The sequence below is a fragment of the Bombus impatiens genome, unplaced genomic scaffold (genome assembly GCF_000188095.3).
Source record: "Bombus impatiens unplaced genomic scaffold, BIMP_2.2 scf_0060, whole genome shotgun sequence".
NCBI classification, from domain to species: domain Eukaryota; kingdom Metazoa; phylum Arthropoda; class Insecta; order Hymenoptera; family Apidae; genus Bombus; species Bombus impatiens.
In genome coordinates this window covers 1,222,070-1,248,060 of record NT_176479.1, presented here as the reverse complement: position 1 = coordinate 1,248,060, position 25,991 = coordinate 1,222,070, and the positions used below count along the sequence as shown (strand labels likewise).

At 36.9% G+C, this 25,991-nt stretch overlaps 1 protein-coding gene across 5 annotated transcripts in view; it reads left to right on the top strand.

Annotated features, from left to right (window-relative positions):
• LOC100747038 (nephrin) overlaps positions 1-25,991 on the top strand; it is a 494,062-nt gene that overhangs the window by 270,520 nt on the left and 197,551 nt on the right. The window contains exon 1 of one of the 5 annotated variants that reach the window (XM_033324724.1): positions 14,524-14,713. The exons of the other annotated variants lie outside the window; for them this stretch is intronic. The gene's annotated coding sequence lies outside the window, so the exon portion shown is untranslated. Of the gene's footprint in view, positions 1-14,523; positions 14,714-25,991 lie in introns of those variants that run through there. 5 annotated transcript variants of the gene reach the window in all.

The following is a 25,991-nucleotide window of genomic DNA, read 5'->3' as shown; positions in this document are numbered from 1 at the left end:
GTTTGAAGCTTTTTTGTTTAATCATTGGATCATTTTATTCGTTATCGGATGATCTCGTCTGAAAAAATTCAGCCGCCAATATTCACAAATTATGATCGCGCAGAGATCTCTTAAAATTTTATTGGAATTCTTATTTTTAATCATCGAATACTATTTTATTCGTGATTATTTATTGGAAATCAAATTTCTTTGTTTATATAGAAATCGTAAACGAATACCATCGCAAATGGCAATGTCAGAAAGTAAAATTTCCGACGAGAAATCCAATCCCATGACGTTTAAATCGGACAATTTTTCCACCGGAGAAAAGAATGTTAATTAAAACGTGAAATTGATACTTTTCGTTGGTTCAGCATAGCTGGGAGAATTGTATCTCACATTTCTTCGCAATTAGTAATTTATAAGCCCTTGTAAGAGGAATGTGTTCCATTGCCCGGGTACATGTATTCGTACAAATTGTCCTTTTTCTCCTAGATTACTCGTACAGACGAGGAAGTCTTTCCACTATCCCTAATCCATGTCCTGAAGCTTTAAGCCTCATCCTCGTGTTGTAGTCACGTAGTCGCCTTCGCGAAACAAGGTCGGAAGCTTCGTAAAACAAAATCGTTTCGCGTGTTTAACTATTCTTTGAATAGAATTATTAGCAAAAGAAATATTTATTTTCTCATCCACTGAAAGTCGATGGAATTCAGAAAATATATATAATATATAAATATTAATAGGCGAATATACATACACACACACACACATATATATATATCGTGAGAAAAATATTTCTGTGAATTCTTCTTCTACGTAACATATTCTACAAAGGTTTAAAATAGCAATTTGGATAATTATGAAAATCGCGTATATTCTCAGATTTGATTTCCCTTATGTTTGAGAAATTCTGTTAATAAAATTGTATAGTAAAGTGGATCTACTCAATTTATGGATGGAAAACCTTTAAGCTGATTTTCTTTCCGTAGAACGATCCAGCTGGTCCTTCCTACGCTTTCCAATAATAATATTTGGATTTTCCATGCAAACAATGAAACAATAAATCCAGCTTATTCTTATAGATTTTAATTTGCTATCGTACATACTAGGCGTAGAAAATATGTAGACAAAAATAAAACTTTAAGTATCGTATATCAGTAAAATTGGCTGAAAAAAAAAATAGTCAAGAATTGCGAAACGTTGTTAGAGAAAGTTACAACGTATAAAGAAAAGCTTTTTTTAAGAGGATGAGAAGAAAAAATTGCAATCTCGTCTTTCTTTCGTAATCTGATTTTCGAGTTTTATTCCCCTATCCTTCAATTTAAATCTCTTCGCCAAATCCCCTTCCGAAAGCCCTGGAAAATAGCGACAACGTCTTGTTAGGAGCGCAATAAGTAGCATATATTAAATAAGAAACCGGAAAAACTTCCGCAAATACGATTCCAAGGAACAAAAAAAAAAAAGGGAGGAAAAAAAGAATTTCAACGACGGCGTGTTTTTACGGTAATTTAAACATTTTCAAACTTCAGCCCGTTTTCCACTTATCTTTCGTACAATCGCATTCGCTGTAAACTCCACGCGGAATCCCAGGAAAATAGGAAATATTAAATAAAACTCAATAAAAGCGCGTCCTCCGGAAAACGTAACGAAATAGGAATTTCGAATAGTTCGAGGCTGAACTGACGTGTGTCTTTCTCTCTATTAATTCAAAAGCCTCGATCCAAATCGTTTTGTAAAGCTTAGAAAAATAATACCGATCTATCTTACGGTCTAACGTTTATTGGATATCGGATAACAGCAATGATGGTACAAAAAAATTGTTTCACAGTTTATTCTTTTCTTTTTTTAATTTGGGTATTTAAAATTCCTTTATTAAATTCCTATAAAATTTAAGAATATTCAAGATCAACGAGGAAAAGGTAGTTGTAATTTTTGCATTTCCAATGTTTTACTCCTAAACGTTTTACAATAACTAAACGTTAATGATGACTGGAAAATGCTGGGTTAATTTGAAGATTTATGAAGTCTAACACATGATCGGCAAAGGGGAAACAGTTCCATTACTTTCTATCATAGGATTTAAAATATTTCATTGTTAAGTGTTTGACGATAATCAAACAAAATTGATAGAAATGTAAACAAATTGTACCAAATAGGTATGGAATTCTTATAACAATTAGAAAAAAGCACAAAGCAGAAATACAACAAAAATCATCCCCACGTTAGATCTTCAGCACACAAATCAAAAAGAGTCACGTAATATTCTCTAATACAAGTCTCAAGAAAGTCAATCGATATCTATGCAAATTCATATTTTTGTGAACAAAGAAATAGAAGCTAAATAAATATTTTTCCCTTTAAATATTACCATGCAATTCTTCTTTGAATATTTTTTATATTGTACAATGTACGCGTTAAAATTTTCCATGAACGCGTCACATTCAAGAAATTTAGAAAAATGGATAAAAATCTTTTTCATCCCCCCTAAGCATTCTACTCTCAAATCTGTTCACGAAACCCGACGAAAATTGTCAGCAGGTCTCTCGTTTAACGTATCCCGGCTGACGCGAACAGCTAACCGTGTCACGGATTTCCCGGGTGTCAATTTCGCCTGGAATAAAGGTCAAGTCAAAAAGAGGTCCCTTCCACTTTACCTCCTCGTAACGCAATCAGCCCTGACTCTCCTTTCGACGCAAGGTGCAAACAGCCCCAACGAAGCGGCGCTGATGGAGCTTCGCCCAGAAATCGCGCGCCCCTTCTTTCGCGAGAGGGTGCGACGACGAATAGAGTCGTCGAGTTTACCGAGTAGAATACAACGCGTTTTCACACGCCGCTAGGTATCTGTGGGGGTTGGAAAGGGATGGCCATAATACTGTGTCATCGGGGTAAGATGCACGGATGCCTCGTGGATTATTTTCATAATAAAATGCTATTTGATCCGTTCACAGGCCAAAGACGATTTCATTCTTTGACATTTAAAATTTTTTAATGCCGAAACACTCGACTGATGCTCGTCTCTAGGCCATTTCTTTGCGACAATTTGACGCGCGATAGTTTCGTCGCTTACAAAAAGGACGTTCGTTTATATGAACGTTGGCGCATTTGACGACGCGTCTGCAGGACTTTCTTTGTTATTAGAAGAAAACGAAAATGAAGTTTTGATTGATGCGAGCGAGGGCGACGAAATTGTCTCGCGACAAATTGACCGTAGATTTTTCTGCAAGCTTGTACTTTCGATAATACGATGGAAAAAGTACATCCTATCTAGAAAATTGTTTCAGGTATCGAATATTACAGAGCTCTAGATTTTGGATATTTTATATTACTTTTACATATGTGCTTTCTGTGCAATTTCACACTTTCAAATCAGTATCAAATTTCATCGATTTTCACTGTCTTTTAGTTTTGTCAAATCAACCAATTTAGCATAAAATTTGACTCGTTTTAGGGATCGTGGGACAGCGCGAAATTGGGAAACACGTTGTGCTCGATCTTAAAAATGTTTTAATAAAATCTAAGCGGCCATGAAATATCAAAATTTTCAAAAGCTGGGAGATGCTTGAAACGTAATTGTATTACTAGGCGTCACTGAGAGCAAATGGATCGTCGATCGATTAGCGAAGAAGAGTGTTGTTATTCGGTTCGGTGTCGTTCCCAGCATCGTTCCGCGCGACGATCTTCGATTGTGAACAAAAGGTAGAAACACGGTCTGGCATAGCGGTTAATTAATCCGGCGAGAAACAGAAATTCCATGGCAATTCCGAGGGATGGAGACTGATGCCTGATCTTGGTGATCCATTACTTGATATACGTGATGTTTTTCAGAGCGTGCAGTTGCATTAGGAATCGTCGGATGTTGTGTGAAATTGCAAGTAATCATACGATTAATTCAAACAATCGTTCAGCGATACTAAACATTCTGTTGAAGAATTTGGAATTTAACAAAAATAATTGGCTCGTGGATTATTTTCAGGATAAAGTGTTATTTTAGAAATCATAGAACATTGCGAAATTGGAAATACTATCGTATTTAAATTCGGACATTTTTAAAAATAGAATTTAGCTAACAGAATGTAGCAGAAATATCAGAGCGTTGAAAAAGCGAGATAAAAAATACAAGGATAATTGTACCGGTGGAGATTATTGGAAATAATTGGATCGTCGATCGTTGGAGGTTATTTAAGGTCATTGGAGGTCGTGCAGCAGTCGTTTAAGATCGTGTGAAGGTAATTGAATGTCACGTCGAGGTTAATACTGACGGTGTTATCTCACCATTCGCGTTTCTCGCCAAAGGCGTTCTATTAAAACATACGATCGAACTTATCTTAGTCCGTCTAATTCTCAAATCGAGGTTCGTTCGAGGTCGTTTGATGAGAAAATCTGATCATGATCGTTATTGGTATTATGAACATTAGAAGATATTAAATGTTATTTCGTAGACGTTTCATACAAATAGCCACTTTTGCTGCCTATTAATCAATTAAAATCACTTAAAAGAAATTGCGTAACGATTCTAGCAATTGTTACTTAACGAAATTGTTCGCTGAATATTCTCCCTCGAGCATAGATTATACGTTTTATTAATTGATCAAAATTGAAAATGTTTTAGTAACAGGAAATCTATAAAAAAAAAAGTCAGGCGAGATATTGGAAAATTTCCAATCAAAGATTGTGATTAAATTATGGAAAAATATATCTACAAATGAACAGTCGTGAATAATGATAGAATCAGCAGAAGTAAAGATAGATACTATTCCTAATGGCTTCCAGTGAAAGAAATATGAAAAGTAAATAAAAAAATTAATCAAACAATGATCGATCAAATAAAATAATCATGATACATTTAACCACAGAGTTACGTGAAACAAATTTAACACCTGATATAATTTAGCAATCTTGCAACTTATCACTTAAAAAAAGATGATTTACAAGTAATAAAGTTGAACTTAGTTTAATATTCATTGAAAAGTAATTTTATTAAAAGAATGTATTATTTATAAAAGGTCACCGTGTGATCTTATTAATAATGAAATTACAGCAGAAATGAGTTTTACGTGTCGCATTTTGCGAAATCATGAATGTTCATTATGAAATGCCATACCTACATGTCAACGCGGCATCGGGCCTATCTGAAAACGGGTCACACTTTCGAGGTCGTATTAGTTGATTGGTAGTTAATTACCTGCAGCACAGCGTGGAGGAGACATTAATTTGCTCGCGGCAGCCAGTGAGATTCTATCGACACGTTTTTGGAAAATTGAACGACCAGTGATTGCGTGTCGTTCGCATTAAACGACCGTTAAACAGCTCATTTTTGTTGAGGAATATAGTTATGATTAAAATGCGCTGGAATTTTCTCCAATATAAATACCGAAACCGATGAAGCGTTATGCTTTAGTAGGCGTTGTAATTTCAGTATGTTAAAATGCAGAGAAATTAGACAACGCTTTCGAAAGAAACATAATTTGCCTGGTATTTTCATCATTTGAAAAGTACTACATTACCGTAATTACAGATCACTGAATATGACAATCTTCCTTTTCAATCGTTTTCCAAATAAAAAAGAAAAAACTTTTTGCGTTCCAATGTTATATTCGAGATTTGTATTTTATTAAAATTATCATAATCTTTTTTAATCTCGCTTTGAAGCTCCAAAATAGTAAGAAGATATTTAACTTTAGAACGGATCTATAATTATATTCAGTGTGTTATAAAAGTGACAAATTCATTTTTATTATATCTGTTACTCTATATTATGAAAATATTCGAAGCAGAGACTGCGTAATTATAAAAATATTCTTAAAATAACTTGACTAAAAACAGGAATACTTGCAGATGTTTTTTTTTTTTGCAAATAAACATATTTTGAGCGACATTTACAATATGACGTTCGTAAAAATTGTGCAAAATACATCATTCATACAGAAGATAGTTATAAAAGCTGGGTCAACGAGTGCACGAGGGATTCTGTAGGTTAACCTTCTGGTTGCTTCAGGCAAATAAACTTGCCCGCAGTTTGACTGCTCTAGCCAAATGAATTCACATGGTCCGACTAATTCAACTACTTCATGCCAGTACACAAATCAGCCTGAATAAGTTTCTCTGACTCACGCGATCCATGTTAAACTGGCATTAAATGCAAAACATTAGTCGCCGGGTACATCTTAAAGTTGCAATTAGTTCGCTGCTGTACGTATACTTGTGTAACATAATATTCGAGATCTTTTTATGTTGCACAAATTGGAGACTAGCTACTATACTAAAACACACTTTCATTTCAACTATATGAAAAAGTAATTTCACTGGGTAGAAGATTAAAATATAATATTTGTTCTTTTTCTGTATCCTCCTCATACTCTAACGACCATAAGCATTTGAATAGTTCGTGACATTTGGAAAAAATAGAAGCTTTCGAGTGTTTTTAGTTTTTAATTGTTTTATTCTGAAATCTTTTTCTAAACAATTCTAAATCTCTTAATTCACTCATATCATATGAGCCTTATGGTATAAAAGACAGAATAGAATAAACGTCTCAATACTTACGACAGTGTGTGTCCCCATTTTTATTTTAGAAATCAAACTGATACACGAGTTCTCCAGCACACACATATTGAATATTCTATTTTGTTATAAGTTTCTTCGATGCCAAAGTTCTAAGAAAGAATAATATTCGAAGAGACGAGAAGAAGATAAATCATTAATAAAGAAGGACGATAAATCCTGGACGGAAGGGAAGAAGCAGTTGAGTTCAGCGGTTTTCCGGTAGAGATGCCGACGAAGTTCGTCCGTGCCAAGAGACTTGGTCGTATTTCCGTGCGACAGTTAACCAGCCGGAAAGAAGACGTTGCAGCGTTGTAGGGAACGCGAAAGATGCCTTAGCGTGCCTGAGGCCCGCCGGAAACCTTGAATTCTTGCTTCAGGGGTGCTTCTATGAGGCTCAGTGTCGCCAGATGCAACCTGCACCCATACACTCGACCAGCCTGAGGACACAGGAATCTCCATCTGCTAAATTTCCTCGTCTTCTTTCCTTTCTCTTCCATTTTCTACCAGGTTGTCGGCATATGGTACATGATTTTAGATTTAGAACACGGCGAGTGGAAAATGGAGTTAAAACGTGTTGCGTGGATGGATCGAGGCGAACATGCAGTGATTTTGCTCTTTCTTGCTGTCGTTTCCAAGATGTCTGAATGTGCAGACTATGTTTTAGTTTAGTTCGACGTGCTTTTGAAAAGGAGCTAATTTTTTGGTATATTTAAAGTACCCAGTATATTTTGTTAATAATTCAATATCAAATATATTTCATCCGTGAAACATTTCATGAGAGCAAAACAGAACAGGAAGGTAACACGTGATACGTACGGTACACGAGTTATATACCGTGGACCATTTCATTTTTTTTTTTTTTTATTGTTGTTTACATTCACAATTTGTCCGATTTGGACATTTGGTAGAATTTTTTGGCTGTTTGATTATTATGTAGTGGCTACCCCCAGCGGGGTACCATCTTCGTGTTTGTTAGGTTATATCCTTTATGAGATCTGTTGGGTGTTTCCTTTTTAGTCTTCTTTCTGTGCTCATTTCATTTTGTGATAAATTTTCTGTTGCCAGATTATACTTCAATATCAATTCCTCTTCTCCAAAAGGTAACTTACGATTTCAACTACCAAATTATATCACCTTAACTTATATCAGTAATTGATGCTATTGTAAACAATCAATTAGAAAGAGATTGTTTTATCAATTTCTGTACTTCGTGTTCCGTAGGGACAGACTTCTGATTAATTTATCAGCGCAGTGACGACGTGTTGTTCGATCGTCAAGTCGTTTGCCAGTGTGAGAAACGACCCAACTAACGGCTAGCTAATTGTGCGTCCCTTACCCTTCTCGAGAAGCGACGAATTTTGAATCTACCCTCTCTCATTTCGACGTCCACAATGAGCGTCATTGAGAGTTACGGGATCCCTCGGCCACCATCTGTCGTCATGGTAAACGACATCGTGCTAATTTAGAGGGGGGCGAAATAAAAGTTCAAATTCGAGAGGCTTCTTCACTGGCACGGGTCCTCATCCACGCGTATTAATACGAGTAAAAGGAGTCGAGGGGTGTGCATACTTTTACATATACATTAACTAGCCGTAGGTGCACATTGTTCCGGCGAAATCTTACTCGATTCTACGGGGTGTCCAAGAAGTTAGATTTTAATAACGACAAGAACGAAGTATTTGAGAGAATTCTAGTTATCGTCTTTAAATTGTGGTAAGTTGAATTTGTTGAATTTGGCGAGAAGTCGAAACAGAGTCCGATTAAGCAATTAAATAAGAAGATCGATATTAATTGATCACGTATATAATATTCTGATATATTAGCAATTTTACTACGAAAATGAACAGGTGTAGCTTAAAGTAGGTAATCTGAGAAAGCAAATACCGGGCTTTCGTTAAAAGCAGCTGATGTACCAGAACTTGTTTCCGAGAGAACAAATTTAAAAAGTTGAAGTTGTTCTTCGTTGAACGTGTTTTTTCCTTTTTCTTTGTTTTTGTCTTTTTTTTTTTTTGGCGGAATGATTTTATTCCGAGAAAAAGGAGGCATGCAATAGTGGAACGATGGAAAAGGAGGATTTGAAAAGTCGAAGAAAGTGGGTAAGTTGGAAATTTCGTTAATCTGGGCTAATTCGGGGGTTGGATTTTGGCGCAGCACAGAATCGATTCAACTTCGTTCGGATTTCGTTCTTTAATGGAACGGAATATGAAGGTGTACCGTAATCCGTTGAAATCTGCAGTTCTTGGCGAGTTTTGGGACAAGCTTCGACGAATGCTTACCATTGCGAGATTTAACGGAACGCGAGATGTTACGGAATACGTGTACTTAATGCAGAAATCTTTTCATAAATAAGCAAATCCTTCCAATCTAAACCGTAAAAGGAAAAAGGTAAATCTTCGTTTCGAAAGGATTCCGATTCCTATTGATACAATTCTAAAATCACAAAATTTCTTACTTTCTAACTTAATCCTACCACATTCTCGTTTCAATAAATATCTTGTATTAAAATATTTCTACATAGCCCTAAATCAGAAAGTTGGTCTTTCTCGCGGAATTTTCTATATCTTAGCTTTTAATAGTTACATAAATTGTTATATGTATGATGTACACAAACCTCCCTAAGCACATTTCTGAGCAGTCAACCGTGTATTAACAAAATATTTCACTTTCCGGATGAACCAAAATTCACACGCCGTTATCGACACGTAAATCTACATCATTAAATCCTGATAACAATTCGGAAAACAGCCTGTGGCAACAGTCACTCGAATCGGTGATCTCATTTGGTAGTACAGTATTTACAGCATTGTTCGAGCGCATTATAACAAGCACCTTTTGTGTTTATCGAGGCCAGCTCAGCACACGTGGTCCCATCGATATCGAAGGTGTTCACCAGTATCGTCGTGCGCTTTGCATTGTTTGCATAGATCCACGGCCAGAGTGTCGTTTGCAAACTTCGATCGTTTGTGGTACTGTACGACCGCGTTGCTGCTAATTTCGCGTAAGGTGTATCGACACGTTATTTGTTGAAGGGAATATGGGTATGGATGAAAGGGTTAGAGAGTGAGAGAGAGAGAGAAGGAGGGAGAGAGAGAGTATGTGTGTGTAATGTATCGCTTGCAAACTTCCACGGGTAACACACAGGCGGACGAGGGTGGAAAATTAAAGGAACGGGCCACGTCGGTTCCCATTGAAATGTAAATGCCTGGTAATGTTTGCTGTCAGCCTCGCCTCTCTCGTTCCATTAGGCCAGCGCAGTTGCATTAAAACCAAAATACGAGTTCGATCCTCGCTCAGGGTATTTAATTAACGCGATTAAAAATGTTCCCAGCCTCTGCGGCTACACTTTCTATTTACATGCTGCCGCATTATTCTGCGCGTTCTCCTGCACGCTCATTTCTGTGCTATGAATGACACACGGCAAGGGTTCGTTCGATGCTATTTTCATTCTGCTTTGCAATTTTTTCCTACGTGTTTTTATTCCGCGCCTTCGTTCATGGCTTAAATTCATCGTGAGAGATTAAAGGCATCGTTCTATGGATGTTCATGGTGTACTACGAAGGGTGACTTGACATGGAAAAGGATTTCTGCTCGTCTGGATCAAAGGATCCTTTGTATATTGCATTTTGAATTTGTTTCAGTTTCCAGCTTTTTAAAATTAATGTAGCTTGAAAAATTGTATGGTTGTTCGTTTATATAACTTGAATTATACGTCGGTTGTAACTTTGAATTACATATACACATTTTTGCGAAACGAATACCTACACAAAGGGTTCATTTTACGTTATTTTCCCTGCTTCACAATTTTTCCTCTGTGTTCTTGTTCCGAGGTTTCATTCATGTATTGCTTAATTCATCGTGAAAGATTAAAGGTATGATGCCATGATTATTTACGCTGCGTTATGATGGGATGGTTGGAAATGAAAGAAGATTCATGACGAATAAGTAAATCGGAGATTTCTTGATGTATAAAACTTCGAAGTTTTATGAGTTTCTTAAAATGAAATTGACTCAAACAGTTGTATTATCATTCGTTTATTTAACGTGTTTCCTTTATGATTCGAATTACCCAGAAAGCAATTCTCAGCTTATTACTCTAAGAATGATGCAGCTATCTGTATATTTAGTTGATGTAATTTTAGAAAATTTCTATCCTCAGATATTGTACAGCTGCAAGAAAATGATTATACGAACGTCAATAATGATCAGAAAGCAGCGATTATGCGTAATTTTCAAGTTAGAAACCACTAACAGTCGACGTGCAAAAATGGAGACATAATGCGTTTCTAGAAATATTCAATTCTGACAGACATAACGACGATTGTACTCATCATTCTCTTGCTGCATTTTGTTGGTCATGACTCTCAAGCTGGTCACGCGTTTCTATCTTGTAACGACTGGTTGTCAAGTTGAATACCCACGGTAACTGGTTCATGAGGGATCCGGTAACGTCGAAGTACATATCGAGATTTAGAGATTCCAATGAGGAGCACGCAAGTATTCGCAATAAACGAGATAAAGTATGGCGTGCTTCTGATAAGTTATTTTCGAGATCTGTTTGCAGATTCTTCGAAGTCTGCATTTTAACCCGAGTAACATTTCTTCCTTATCGCAATTCGAGTTAGATGTTTATATTCAGGAATTTCTCAATTAATTGACGTATACGTGACATTTTTTTTAAGTAGAATGAAGTATTTGATTCTGCGAAGTGTTTAATGTAGAGGAGGAAATATTTTAGTAATTGTGATTATCGTTTGAATTAAATATCGTCAATATTCCATTTACAACTGGTATACTCGAGTCGTAAATGACCCATAGTTTAAGCTGAATTACTCGATTTTACAATAGTGCATTGTAATAAATATTCTATGTTCAATACGACGAAGACAATCGTATAAAATGTATACGATTATAAAACGTAGAATCCAAACCAAAATTAAGTTAAAATTATATATGTAATTAAAATTAATTGAAAATTATAAAATCTGATTCATAAACTGTTGTGATCGCGTATGAACCAATTATTCCATTCAAGAGCAAACATTTCTTTTGTCCTTTCCCCCTGTTATATTCTTAACATTTTCGATACGTTCGTTCCTCGGAATTTTCAATTAAAACATAATCATAAATCATAATGTCAGCGATGAAGTTGCATAAACGCAATAACCGAATATCGTATTATTCGTATTAAATGATTTTGTTTTAACGCCTACTCGAAGTTGTCGTTCGATAAATATCCAGCCTATTGACGTCGAGTGATATCGTTTCGTTTGGAAACTTTTGCTCGCTCGCCCCTCTCATTCCAATTTCGCTGATGACACTAAACGATTCCATGCCTTTGTTCTTCGAATGCTCCCAAATTCAAAGGGCAAACGGTGATTGGAACGATGACACGTGGTGGCACGGGCGCAGCCGTTCTGATTTTACGATGTTCGAGGGCGAGAATCGATTCCTTCGATGCAAAAACAATCGTCGCCACCAGTGTTTGGCCGCGTGCCAATGGGGGTACTTTAGCATAAGCACACCGTAGACCTTTCCAATTTTTGTCGCCGACCGTTTAGTGAAACGATGGCCCTTTTCCGTGAAACGCCGCGTACGAAATTTAAGACGCTTTAAAAATCGTAGGCGTCGTTGACCAAAATTATTCCTAGTAGTTGTACGTGTAGTTTATACGATGCTTTAATAATACTTTTTCGATGGATGCTTTAACAATTTTGTTGCGATATCATTTCGAATTTTTGTCTATATGTTTCGAAATAATTTAGAGTATTTTTGTGTATAATTTCAAGAAAAATATTTGCAACGTCAGAATTTGTCTTACTCTTTCGCTCTTATTATTTATCTTTTCGATACTTTATACATCGATGATAATTATCAATGCGAGTCAATTATCTTATTCGATCGGAAATATATTTTAAATCTCAAGTGAAATTGAGCTTCTTCTTACAATTCTGCGTATCGTAATTTTGTGTTACACCGCGACATTTTACTAATATAAATGTGAGTTCACCTTATTATACAGCCTTCGGGGTAGAAAAGTTCGTGAACAAACAAAATAAGGACGTTGGGGGACAAACTTATTAAGGGCGCGGCGTTTCAGAAGGAGTCGTTACACATTTCATTTCCTTCTTGAGACTCCAAAATGATATAGTTTGCCAGCTACTTCTTCCTCCGTTCACGCGCCTCATATTCGGCGATGTATGCGCGAAAAATTTTGCCTGAACGAGGCCGCGGTGCATCCTGTAAAAATTGAACACACACGTGCGCACTTAACTAAGAACGGAACAGAAGAGACATGAAAGTATGAAAATTCCGTTTATTATGCCTCGAAACGGCCATATTGAGACCGAGTAATAATGTACTGGACTGGAGGGGAGAATAAATAAAGAACGAGAAAAAATGAGCTCTTAAAAAGTTTCCAGCAAGAAACACGAGCAACACTCGAGAATGGGCTTTTTCCTTTATATTCCGTTGCTGAACCGATGAAGTACGACTCCTTTTTAGAAAGAGGGCGAATTATTACTCGAAATGTTATAACCTCCACTTCCTTATACGTTGAACGAAAAATCAATTTTCATATTTCATACTTGATATCCATTTTCCGTGCACCAAGTGCGTCAACAGATAAATGGAAATCATTTTTTAAAATACATACGGTCTATTACCGGCGAAGACGAACAGAGGGGCAACGCGATCGAAAAGAGGCACTGTTCTCATTTAAAACCAAAGCTCTTTTTTTTTTCTTCTCTTCTCCGTGTTGCGAACGTGCATAGACTTCGAACACCTTGTCCCCGGCGAGGCATTGTAAAATATTACACCGGGGCAGGGGGGGACATCGGGGGTGTAACCGTTTCCAATTTCTCATCTCTTTTTTTGCCGCGCTACATCGCGCGGTGTATTGCGAGCGTATCAGAAATGCAAATTGCGGGACGTTCGCCGATGGCGTGTTTTCGATATCCGCCATTCCGAGCTGTTATTCTTATTGGCGAATTACTTTCGAACAGTTTGCCCTGGCTTGTGCACGAACCGCGATTTGCATAGCCGTATAGACGCGCTAGAAATTATTCACCATCGCGTTCCCGTGCATACGTACGCAATTAATCTCGGATCTTAACGATCCGCGTGCAGTTTTTCCGAGCAATCGCAAATACCCACAATGTCAGCCGAGAACCATCGAACGCGCGTTCTCGTGTCCTTCTTCTCGATACAGTGTTTCGCATGTAAGTATTCGAATATTTAATGAATATACTATGTATCATACGTTATACGAAACATTTTGAAGTTTCCTCCGTACTGTTATCAGATTCGACTATCATGACTGCATTGGTTAGATTTGAAACAAATCTGGAAATATATACAAAAATTACGAGATATTTAGTGCAAGTGCATATTTCGTAGAAGTCAGAAAAGTATTTAAATAATCAATTATTCGTTGTATTAACAAGCCTCGATATATTCAATGGGATCATGTTTAGTACTCGTTACGCGTTTAAGATGACTATTTATGCTGTTGACTATTAATTAATTGTTCGTGAAATATATCTTTAAGATAAACGTCTCTAACCTTTACACACATTTTCAGATTAGTTTCATATTTGACCAATATATTCATGACAGTCGTATCTCGTTACAGTGCTAACGAAATATTTTCTGTAACACATACAATATATACATAAAGGTTTTCTGTGATAAGCGTTCAAATATGATACTTTCGTAATCCACTGTATGCTTAATAATATCATATTTATAATAATTTTTATAATATTTATAATAATTATATATTATTATAATATTTTTATAATAATAATAATAATAATATCATATTTGCTTATAATAGTCGATCTGAGCGAGATGCGCGCTGGTTTTCTGCGCAATCGTGAATACGCACGATGTTACTCGAGAATTGTCGATCGTCCGCTCCCGCCTTTTTCTGTTGAAACTAATACGCCGCCATCTTTGATTTATATTGATTTATAGCGTCAGTTAATTTGGAGCGATTGAAGTCGATCGTGACGATTTGGAATGTGTGTCGCGAATCGTGGAACGTGAATCGCGTGTCGAATAAAGTGTCGTGATGGAAGTGAGGAAAAGCTGTGGATATTGTATAAAAGATTGGCGTGAGGTTCATGGAAAGTGAAATTAGACGAACGACGCCGAAGTAATACATACGTATGAACAACGAGAACGTCATAAGGTGAGCTTCATATAAACATTGAATGTTTTGTGTGTTACGAGAAATAGAATGATGCAATTTATTAACTTTAGATTAAGGTACAGTGAATGCGTGTTCTGACGAAATATCTTTCCCGAATGAAACATAAAATACATACACTCGTAAGAATCTATATATATATATATATATATATATATTCAATTCGTGTTCTTCAGGATGACAAAACACGTATCCTTTGTAAGTACTAAACATAATTTTAGGCTTGATCTTATAGCATTATTTAGGTTAGGACTAATATTGATTATTTAAATGTTCACAAGAATAAACTAGAATCTGAGAGAAAATCTAAGAGAGCACTTGGGCTATTAAAATGTTGAGAACAATATATATATATATATATATATATATATATATATATGTATCTGCTGTGTGTGTGCGTGTGTATTGTACGTATATGATTACTGATTTTTGTAAGATATGAAAAGATAAATTAATAATAATTTAACGTAATTAAAATGATACACTTAAAACTAGATAAAACTTCTCCAGCAAAGAGATCTTCAAAGGTATAAATGAAGGAATACGGAGCAGATAGGTTGAATATATACACAAATTGAATACATAAAATCTTATTTAATGCAAATTAAAGTCTACTAATTTATAAGGTACGACTGAAGTATATTCTACCTTTGTATTATTACATTTTTATAATTTTATTACTAATTTTTATCCTATAATTTTCTCCTCTGTTACTTTTAGCTTCTCCCTGTTTGTTTTGTCTTAATGCTTTTAGCAATAAAATCTAAGCTAAAACTGAAATGCTGACCTGCTTTTACTGGATCTTTTAATCTCTTTCATGCACATTGCACATGCATCATGCACTTATATTATATGCATACCTCTCTATGCTCTATACATCACCTCCAAAAGGTTTATTTAGACACATGTTTTACTGCAGTCAAATCTATATATCGCAAACAGTCGTTCAATTACTTTTATTTTATCTTAACTATCCGCCACTCGCGTTTATACAATATTTTGATAATATAAAACTGGTGTCAGCTGTTTTGGAGTATAAATCACTGAAAGCAACTGCATCCTGACATATACTAAGTTGTTTTTATTTAACACGGCCCGTTTAATACAGAGATATTTCAAAAGTAAATTACATCCATAAAATAAGGATTAAGTTACAAAGGATTAAATTAACAATGTTCGTACTGTTATAAATTTATACAGACATTCTCATACTATTGTTTGTATGATATTATTATCGATATGTTTTTTATTACCGTTTTATCGTTGTACATGGACTTAGTATCATTAGATCATTAAAAAGAACCTCTTCATTTATTTTAATACTCGTATTATACGAAAATAATAATATCGACAATCAAAGCTTCATATTGAAGAAAATATTTAGAATAAAGAAGTAGTAATATTTAGAATGATAGAAGTAATAATAGATATATAACTTAGAATAGGAAATGATAAAATGGTACAAATAAAGTGCTTATCTATTAAAATTATAATCATCGGCGTTAAATGGAACTAGAATTACTGGTCAGATATGAAAGATGCGTTGAAGTTAAAGTTCAAAGATAAAATTACGCATAGATCAGGGATATTTATAAACTTGTGAGAAATTTAAAATTGAAAAAATCCACGGAATGCATGCAATATGCAAAATTATGTAAAATATCCTAAGCCTATCTAGATAGGTACTCGTTATAATAGATATCATTTTACTATTAAAGATATTATGACGAATTTGCATAAATATCGTCGGTATAATTATGTATATTACAGATAGGTTCAAATCCGATTGAAAAATTTCAAATACCTAAGTTATTCCAAAAAAAAAGAAACAATATTTTTAAGACGACTTGACAATATACCAAGTATGTACTTAACTTCAAAATGGATAAGCTGATAGATATCGACATCTTATATCGGTCCTGCTCAATTATATAAGTACTACCATATACAAAAAGAAACTATTCGACGATATTCAGACGGATCGTTTCAGCTTATATAATTAACTGGAATGAATATAAACGATCCAAGTGAATCGATAATTACTGAAATGTTGTAAAAGAACTTATATTGATAACAACCAATAGGTAGTAAAGAGTAATATCCATCTATTTTTTACGTACTTTTTCACGTAGTATCATATCCTACTCGCTAGTGCTATACTTTATAGAACATTTTGTACATAGGGTGTCGTTTTCTTTAAATACAATTGTAATTTATACACGCCTAACTTCTTCAAACCATTGTACTTTTAACCGAAGTAATTTCCACATAGTTGATTGTACTTTCGCAATGATCTTACAAATACTAATCGAGTATCCTCAAATGAAACCAACGTTATAGAATTAACTGGTATTCATGCGTACATACAGAAATTCATCTTATAACCAATACCGCACCAATATCCCTTATCAAAAACTCAATTAAAAAAAAAATGATAATAGTAACACTGGTAAAAAGGGAATTTGTTTATTGTGAGAACAAAAAAATGACCATGGGTCAGGAATAAAAATTGTGAGAATCAAGAAATCCTTGATTCTTTGAAACGCGAAGGAAACCGAATATCGGATTTGTATCGGATACCAAAAATCTGGCCGCGAGGGAGAGGCTCGGCGTGTATTCGACGCTTAAAACGAGCGTATTTCTCAAATGTTGATTTTTCGCAGCGGAAAAAAACGCGTCACGGAAAACGCCAGCATGCGGGAACACGCAGTTCCGCCGCTAATATTTATAAATGCTCGTCCATAATTGCCGTAGCGCCGAAATTGCGGGGATAAATTGCGAAACGTGCCGTGGTCATACTCGTTTTCCTCCCTTTTCCGTTTTTCTCTCTCCCTTTTCTCTGTTCCGTTTCTACTATTTTTGTTGGTGCACGTAGACGAGCAATCCGCACGACAGATTTTCGTGGAATGTGATTAATAGCTAATTTTATTTTGTTTCCGCCGCCTTATCAAGGTCCGTTCGCGCGAGCACCCGAAAGGAACGTGTGAAAAATCCGATTATCTTGGACAGAACGCGCGAACCCGGAATTTTTATGTCGGAATCGCGGATTTCTCTCCAGATGCCGGCACGAAATGCGAATTGGCGGAGCGTTGCGAAGGAAAATGATAAAATAACCGGCTCCGGTCTGCTCCAGCCCTGATTCCAGCCGAGACACGGTAATTCCGGTTTTCTAAAATGTTGGCAATTTTTCAACGTGTTCCATATTTTCTCTTTGGTGGTCGATAGATCGTTTTAAGAGATCAGCGGAATTTTTAATAAAACATTTTCGCTTATTCAGAAAAAAATAAGAGGCGAATTTAATTTTGATAATTCGAATTTCTTATTCAAGATAGCAAATTTCACTCGATCGTTGCATGGAAATTATCTGAAAATTAACACGTGTGGTATGTATAGTAACGAGTTAAAACAGGTAGAACATTATCGCCAAAGGATCTAAACGTTTCTTATACACGAATGAAGTAATAAATCATTCTTTTCAACGTCCATGACGAAGCAGATAAGCCAGGACGCCTATAATTATAAACCCGTACCACCCACGCAAAATGTCACTCGACGACGGGGAAAAAGGCCATCGTATTCATTCATCGGTAAAAATTCAACCTTACAAACACATCGCTTTTCACAGGCCCTTCCAAAGCAAGAAAAATCCTTCACAGGGCAACAGATAAATGGCGAGATCTCGGCGAAAAAATATTACCCAAACAGCAGAGGTAGAAAAAATCTCGTGAATTATCGCTGTTTTCGCTTTTCGTGCCAGAAAACGAGTCAAACAAACCGGCCTGTCTTTGCGATAACTCTGTGGCCGTGACACGAAACGTTAGTTCGAAGGAACGTAGGGGAACAAAAGAGCTCAGCAACGAAGGGCGAAAAAAGAGGAATCTAGTTGGCGTTCCCTCTTCCAAATTCGAATTTCATTCTGACAGTGAATCCTCGATAGCGGATCTGGCGGGGCCGGATGTCTCGTTTCGCCTTTCTGAAAGCTTTCAATCCTCGAAAGCCGTTCCCTGGCGCGGCCATTCCCGGCCAGATTGAATAATCCTGGGCAACGCCGCGTGAAAACGCGATTCGAAGCGATCGCGGCAATATGATAAACGGCAGCTGGGCTCTGCGACGCCTCGGAGGATTCATGGAGTCTCTACGGGACGGGAGAACTCCTCCACAGGGGAAACGACCGAGACGGCACACAGGACGATCTCGCTTGATGGACCGACGGCGCGACTCGGCGAATAGGTGAGAGAGGAAAGTTGTTAGGGACAGCTGTATGAACCGGGATTTACGATAAGAACAACGTGAATCTGCTCCTCTTTCTGTTCTCTATGCGATCTTCCCTTCTGCGCACGTTCCTTCTTAGAGCTTCTCTTTCCTCCAAGTTATTGGAGGTTTACTCGTTTCGACGAAGCGAAAGCCGGAATTCGAACAGACGACTTCCAAGATTGAAGATTTTTCTGATTGCGTGCCGAGAAGATTGACACGGGAGGAGATGTCCGGAGAGGTTTCCAGTTTTGCGTTTTTTCTCGGAGACGCGTTGGTTTTGTTTAAGTTTTTATCGAAAGGAATATCGTTAGATTGAAGATTGTCGGCACTTTTAAAGTTATTGTTTGAAAATTGTAGGAAAAATGAAGGCGTTCGTAAAAATTGTTCCGTTCGTTGACCTCACGCTAATGAAAATAGAATTGAACTTTAAAAGAACCTTATACTTAGATATCATTTTGAAAATTCTATTATTTCATTTATTTCGTCCAATTACATACGTTCGCTTGCTCTAGACAAAATGATCGAATCTAACATTTTGCGGAACTGTCTCGCTATTTAAAACAGCATCGATGATTTTCTCGTACTAGTAACTCACAGTCAAATCTTTCCATCCATGGTTATTTCCTTCGAAATCAACGTTACACCGATCCCATGTCGCCGAAGAGGAATCGAATCGTCATCGTTGGAGCCGATTCCAGGAAACGAGACGATCGATGGAACGCGAATGAGAACGGAGGAACGTGTTGGGAACGGATGACGATAAATTCGAATGGGGAAAGAAAGAGTCGGCGATCGCGGAAAGGTTTTCTAGGATCACGATGACGAGAGAGATGCGATCGGACGAAACGCGTCTTAGAAAATGGGGGTGGTTCACGTTTGTTCGCTGGCCGAGCTGCGAATGACACGTAATAAGGGACATACACGTTTAGTTCCAACCGGCGAATGCGTGAAATCGGATTTCTAGATACTGGACGTATCAAATTGGATTTTCAGACAGAAGGAAATACGAGACAAGTCGGAGAAAAATTGGGAATACCTGAGATAGATGGGAACGGAAATTGCGACGAAACACGTGACGGAGCGGAAACTGGCGAGAAGGTGGGAGAGTCAGTCGAACGGGGGAGGAAGTTACACGTATCGGAAATAGCGGAAAGCGCCGCTTCAAGATAGAATAGAGTTAACGAACAGTAACGATTTTATGAGAATACTGGTAAAAGGCATCGGGTAACATTTAAGGAGGATTTGGATTTCGAAGCGTTGCGATTTTGATTCGTAGTGTTTGTGTGAAATAGCTTTTGACAAATCTAATTCGCGAATTTTACTTGAAACTTATATTAACGCTAGTAATTTCATGGAAATAGTGGTAAAAGTAATTCTCGCTTTCATACATACGCATAATACTAGTTTTACATTGAGTGCCTTGTGTAATTTATAAAATCTGGTTTCTAGTTTCTTATTCTGACTAGGTGATATTTGGACGACGTAAATGTCAGATACTGTCATTCAAATCTTACTGCGGACTGAAAGTTGAACTATCAACTTTTCACAGAGACAGATGTGGAAAAATCGCGACACTTTTTTCTGTTATAAATTTATTCTAGTTAAAATTCGTTCCGCGAATGGTAATCTCCTTGACAGGTGCAATTCGTCGTTTTGCATATAATGCAAAAAATTCAAAGCGAACTATAGCCGTTGCTTTCGCACAAAAACGTTATTAACTTTGACGTTTCGTGTGTTTCGTTTGTTTTATCATGATTCCTTGCTCGCGCACGTGCTTTCAACACTGCCTTTTTTAATACACCTTTCGAAACGTCAAATAACATCTGGTTTCTCATTAATCTTCTTAAATGTAACAGCTGCAATAATTTTCTTCGATAATTACCATAACCATCTCAATGACAATCTATAAATTTCTACAGAAATTAATTCCTCATTCTACGTTGAATTTTTTCGTCGTACAGATCTTTATGTTTCTAACGATATGTAAATTTTATGATCTTTACGTACAACTAAATTTTTTTCTGATATGTATACCTTCCTTCCACGACATATATTCCACGGCAGGATAATTCGTCTGCATATAAAAACCACAACCATCCCCTATCATCGTTCACGGAATTTATTCCATTCGATCTTCCCCTTTGATATCATTATCGTCACCACAGTCACCGCATATCGCGATAACGAAGCTCTCTATCTGGCGTTAGAACTCTACAGATCGGGACCAGTTAAGAGACGACAGGTGATTGGACTTAACGCTGATCAAGGAGCAAGAGACCGGAGAAGGAATAAAAAGGGGAAGGAAATGAACGCCTTGAATCGCAGGATGTGAACGGGCGAGCCCCGTGGAGCGCAAATCAGCGCGTAAGGAGCGTGGGACCGCGATTGTTCGGTCGCGGAAATGACGGGGCTCTAATAACTCCGTTCGCTGTTTACACCGACTCTGGGGGCTGTCCCGATGTACGGGTAGAATTGCTTTTTCGAGACGGTTTCGCTGCTCGTAATTGCTCGCGACCAAACAGAAGGACGAAGCTTCTTTTCCTCTATCTATCTATCTATCTATTTATCTATCTATCATCTATCCATCTATCTTCCTCTTTCTGTCGAGACGTGAACAATACATAATTATGTACGTAGACATATTACTTGTATGATTGGTTTTTATTCAAATATTGGCTTTCCTACGTGCATTTTTATCATATTCCGTTTTAGTTTCGTTTAGATATATGCATAAAAATTTCTAATTTTTTAGGATTAACGGACAATCCGAAATTTCTTTCTACGTTTGAAACCTTCCTGCTTTAGGGGACATATACAGGTTCAAGAAAGTAGTACACTCGTAGATACCTTTTATAAATATATTACGTATGTTATACGAAGCATTTTGAAATTTCATTAAACACTGTAAGGAGATTGGATTATATTTGCATGATTATATTGGTAATGTTTCAAATTTGAAAATGGGTACATACAAAAATTGTTATATTTAGTACAAGTATGTATTTCGCACAGATCAGAGAAGTATCTGAACAATCGATTATCCATTAAATAGCGAAATTGCAATATTCAGTGGTATCGTATCTAATACTTATTACATGCTTAATGATGTTAATGGATATTTCTAGATCGAAAGTTGTTCATAACCGGATTCGACCAATTTCAAGACAAATTACTTAGTTCGCTTCCAGTATCTATCATTCTGACCTAAATAATCTTGCCTCAGCCTATCCGTGTTTCCGTTCTTGTGAGATTATGACGGAAGAAAAGGAGTAAAAATAAGCAAAGAGAGAACGGAGATTTGTGACGCGTGAGCTTCCGCGCAACGATCGAACCGCTCAAGATCGCCGATATCAGCGTGCGGAAATTGTTCGGCCAAGGTGAAATGCGCTCGGTTTCCCCAGCTGGAAAATGTGTATCGCGAGCACGGAGATGAGAATTCCTGCGGTTTATCCTCCAAATGTTTATCAAGATGCAAAAGGATTGCTAAGGGAAAGAGACTGATCGACGCGATGAAATATTAAATTTCTGTTAATGTTCTCGCTGTTGGTGTCTGTTCAGATTGGCTGATCGTGAATCGTCTAAACGTGTAAGGTCGGGACGATTATCATAGCGTTTCGATGACACACATATGTTATGTTATTTGGTCTTATGGAAGTTCATAGGATTCAAAAAATTAGGATTCAAATAAGCGAGTCGTATTAGCAATTAGCGTTGTACAGGTTTATTTTATTAGAGGATGTCAGGATACACGTATATCGAGATGATGGCGGATGTATCGATAATGTTAATGATTTAATTGGAAAGAAAAATTGTAAGAAACATATATAGTAATATTAGTAACATTGGTGGCCATACAATTACGTGGAAACTTTCCTTCGTTTTCTTTGCAATTAGCCAAGCTAATGCCGTTTACGAGGAGTATATTACACGGGGAGAATGATTGCTTCCTCGAGGGAGTTTGTTGATTTTTATCTTTTAACGGAGGAAGACGTCATCCGCGAGCAGACTCGTGCTTCCTGAATCTTGATGCATCCGTTAGATCGATCAAAATTTAAAGAAAAACGTAACGGTATAAGATTGTTTCGTTTGAAGAACGTCGAGCACGGAACAATCGGTCTTGCGGTGTTTCTAAAAACTGATCTGTCTTATTCCTACCAGTTTCGAGACTAAAGTGTGTCAGTCTTGAACGAATTTGTCTGTTACTTTAATTACTCAGACGTGAGTTCAGTAGAATATAATTTAGAGATTAAATAAAGTAAATATGGTAAATAATTATTTATTTAGAGACTAAATAAATAATTATATAATATAATAATATAATATAATAATAAAACTAGATCTGAAATTTTCTCGAGAATAAACTTAACAGGAGAAAAACTGTGTTTTTGCCATAATACAAATTTGCAAATTCCATCGAAATATTCCAAAATGTCGTTTGACCAGTAATCAATCAAGAAAGTCATACGATTAGCTACTTGAAAATTTATTACATACACATGTGTCTTATTAAAATCTTGAACAAGTACAGGTTGGTTAATATCGTTTGTGAATTCTATTTCTGTGAAAGTCTAGTCGTAAAACACACTTAACATTATTCTGTTATTCATAAAATACGTCTTAGTGAATCGTGCCAATTGAAGCAGCCATGGGATGTTAATTTGACACGTAACATTGCACCGAATATCGTCGCAAGTCCAATGAGATTTACAACCTCCTAGTGTTCCTGCGAATAGCGCTATATACGACAGAACAGGAAGCCGGAGTATAATGGCATTAAGCACGTGACAATCAGTGCACGTCTCTGTCGGGAGTGACCATTTAGAACTTGTTTTACGATCTTATCGTTACTACCACTTCGTACCTACTTTTGCAGTTCTTCAGTTTCAAACAGACATTAAATGTGCTATTATCGTTTAAAGATTGAGAACAATTTTTAGAATATGAGTGGAAATACAAAGTATCGTGATAGGAAAGTTTGTGAAAAATGTTAACTTTGTCGTATATCATAAAACTTATAAAATCCTAATTCTATGTAGGAATTAGATGTTAAGATTGCAATCATAATTATTCAGTTTCTTTTTTATCAGTTTTATCTATGCGAATATTTCCATTGTTACTAAAATAAGCTTCTTCATTTTGTTTCAGGTACGTACGATTTTTCAAGTTTAACTGGAAAATAGATTATGGATTGGAGGAAGGAGAAACGCAAGAGAATCGCGATGTTTCAGTTCAAACCCATAACAATTCACGTACGTAACGCCAATTTCATTTGCAAAAATTATTTGACCACCGTGAAATTCACCATTTAATTTAAAAAGCACGAACGTTAGCGTTTTACGAAATTCTTATATCTTCCGATTCATTGGTTTCTGTTTTCCATTCTCTCGATCTATTCTCTCCGTTTCGTAGTTTGAGAATAAATGAATTTCAACGATACATGGACCTACCTAATCTAGACTCTAGTCTCTAGTCAAATATAATTACAAGTAATTGCAATAATTACAAATGTGTGGTTCCTTCTGAATTATTTTATCCTTGAACAATATAACGATAAGGTTGTTCAAATACCACTGATAGTACTTTTCTCGAAAAACCTATTTTTTTCACAATTTGTTTACGTGTCATTTTTTTCACAATATCTTCTATTTTCACAATATGTCTGATATTTTTCACGACAGACAACGCGTTAGCTTACGGTTACAATGGATACCTTCTGACGAACTCAATACGTCAATGTAATCAAACAGGTATATACATTTTACGAGGGCATGCATTCCAGTCTTCAGTTGCATTCGTCAGAACACCAGTCCATCCGAATACACATCCATTGTAACCATATCTGAAAACGGTATACGTGCTCTCAAATAACGTGGTTTCGGATTATACGCGGATTCTTTTCTTAAAAAATTTCGACTTTCATTCCGAATCAATTTATTCAACACACCTTCACAATTTCCTTTGTCGTGGCGAATAAGAGAGACGAGCGAATGCGAATTCGTTTGTGCCAACTAATTCCTCGCAAATTCAAATACATAGCAAACAGCCTAATTTGGGGGAAAACCATACTACCAGTGGGTGTCTGCGAGGTACATAGCTACAATTTCACTGTATAATGTAATTGCGTAATACCTATATAATAGTACGTATGTATGTATATACGTATAGACATATGCACGTGCACTTAAAGAATACAAACGTGTATTTATCATGTATGTAGTATCGTGGAAAAAAGACCTGTGGCGGAACTCGATAGCGAATACCACCACTCGACACTAATTAGTGTCTGACGACGGCAGCGCAGTGGTTAGTACCTTAGGTTACGAACGTTCGGAACCCGGGTTCGAATCCCGGCAACCGGAGTTCGATTTTTCTTCCACGATACAAAAGTGAGAAGAAAGGCGGCCGTACCCAGCAGCCGACACCTACACCCTATAAGCACTCACGATACTACATGTATATATGTACGTAATTTAGTCACTTATGATATGATGTTTTTCATCATCGCACAGTTGGTGTCCCAACTTCCGCGTTGTCCCAGGTAGCACCGTTAAGCAAAACCAATTCAATGAAACAAAAAGCTGGGTCGTCCATGCAAGAACCGTCAAAAATTCTTTGAAAAACGGACCAGTTAGAAAAATGATCAGGCACAGCAGGCTGGGAAACGGGCTTTGTCGTTGACGTCTTCAGTTTCGACGATATTAATTGCCGTTCTCGTGGTGTACGTTCGCGGGCTCGCTCGACAGTAAATCCACGCGTATTTCCGTGTCGAATGAGAACAATGGTGTGCGGGCCGGGGGGAACGCGGATCGTTGAATCGTCGGTGAACGGAAGCGGGGCTGATTCATCGTTTGGAAATCGTGCATCGGCGTGTTCTTAGGCTCTGACCTTTAAAACGCTGGGCACTAGCTCTGTAACACGGGACCGGCCGTGTGTGCGCGATGACGTAAAAGGCCGACAGATCGAGGAGAGCCGGAGAATCGGGTCGTGTGCCGGATACTCCGTGGCG